Genomic DNA, 2,192 nt, shown 5'->3' with positions numbered 1-2,192 from the left:
AATTTATCTTTATTAGATTTCTTATTTTTGGGGTTCTTGTAGATTGATTTGAATTTGTGGAGTTAGTAGTTAATATAGGTGAGATGGAAAGGGGTATATTTGTTTGGATTACTTATTAGTTGGGTCGGGTGCAGGTTAGATTAAGGGTGAGAGTTTTTTATTTTATTTTATTTTATTTTCGCGTAATTTATGTTGATGTGGGGTTCTCCGTTAAAAAGGGGTACGAGTGAAAAGTGTTAGAAAAAATAATAGAAAATACAATTGAAGAAGATGGTTTTGAGGCGTGAAGAATCACTTTCCTTAAAGAGATATTGCACATATACATAATGGGAAACTACAAACAATTCCCTTTAGAATACAAAAAAGCCCTTGTACATACTTGCAGATTTTTCTTAGGGTACTTCTAAAGAGTCCTTATATTTATAGAGTTTAAGAGATAACTCTCCATAACAGTCATGTTCTTTGATGGACAAATGACTTTTCATAATAGTCATGTTCTTTCATGAGCAAATGAGTTTGTTCAATTTAAGACCTTATAATACATAAACATGATTCTTAACTTGGCGTCAGCTGACAACTATGACCTTTAACTTTGGGTGTGCACAAGTAGGCAATTAAACTTATATAAAATTGAACAAATAGACACATTCACACCACATGACACCCTACATGAAAATGTTGTGTCCGACGAGGCGTATTACATGTACTATGTCATGTGGGACGTGTGTGTCTACTTCTTCAATTTTATACAAGTTTAAGTGTCTACTTGTGCGCACTCAAAGTTAGAGGGCATAGTTGTCCGTTGAAGCCAAGTAAAGGGTCATTTTATTTTCTCTTTATTTTTTAATTTCTTTGTTTTATGTTCCTTTCCTTTTCTTCTCTTTTTTTTCTGATTATTTCTTTATTTTTTATTATTTTTCTTTCGTTTTCTTATTTTCTCAAATCATAATATTCATTATTTTTTCACCACAATTTAATTTCATATTTTTGGTTATTTTATATTTTGTTTTTTTATTTTTTCCCATTTCATTTAATTTTCTTTTCGCTTTTTATTTATGTTTGATTTTCAATTGCTTCGGTCTATAATAATACTATCACAATATATCTACACACTTTCATGATATCATTGATGCATACTTCAATATTTTAGTGAGATCTCCATGATACCATCATTATATATTTATACACTAACATGATATAATTGGGATTTGCTTCAGTCTGTAATGATACCACCACAATATATTTTTGTGATGCCACAATATCATTGATTTGTACTTCAATCCCTCAGTTTCATCTCCATGATACCATCATATACTGGCATGGTATTATTAAGGATCATTTCACATAATCAGTAACACTCCTCAAATCATGTACGATACCATCACAATATGTGAATATACTATTTTGGTAGTACTAAGGTTTCTTCATTCATTCATAATTCAACTCTTTCATTAATGATACCATAATAAATATGTTGTTATGGTATCATTAAGGTTTTCAAAAAGGCATAGATTTCCCCCCGAACTTGTCCTGAAAAATCAGTTACAAGCTTAAACTATCATGGTGACCTATTACACACCTTAACTACTCAAAAGTGAATTTATTACCACCCTGAGACGTGTAACACCACTCTCACATTATGTGGTGTAACACTCGCTACCAAATCAGTGCTACGTCAGCGTCATGTCATAAATTATAATTTTTTGTTTTCTTTTATTTATTAATTAACTTTTCTTTTGTTAACTATATTTTTCTCTAACTAATTCCTAATTAATTGTTTTAATTCTCTAATAATTATATCTTCTTCATCACTAATCCCACCCATTTTCAATTCTCATTTCATTGAAAAAACATATACGGCCCCACCTTCACTATTGATTTTGTTCTTCACCACCACTATATCACCTTCAATTCTTCTTCTTCTTCTTTGTCACCCAACACTAAATATCACCACCACCATTATCAATATCGATTTTTTCTTCTTCACGACCTTCAATTACCTCTTAATGTTTGTCACCCGCCACCCATCACCACCAAACCCATAAAGTTGCTATTACCACCAAACCAAAATTGATTAACAACCAAGAATTCTTTAACAAAGTAAAAAAAATGAAAACGATAGAAACAATCAATCAAAAAATTTCTAGATAAAATACAATTATTCACTAACAAATCTATGGGAATTAACCTAA

This window comes from Solanum tuberosum, unplaced genomic scaffold, assembly GCF_000226075.1.
Source record: "Solanum tuberosum cultivar DM 1-3 516 R44 unplaced genomic scaffold, SolTub_3.0 scf00217, whole genome shotgun sequence".
Lineage (NCBI taxonomy): Eukaryota > Viridiplantae > Streptophyta > Magnoliopsida > Solanales > Solanaceae > Solanum > Solanum tuberosum.
This window is presented reverse-complemented; position numbering follows the sequence as displayed.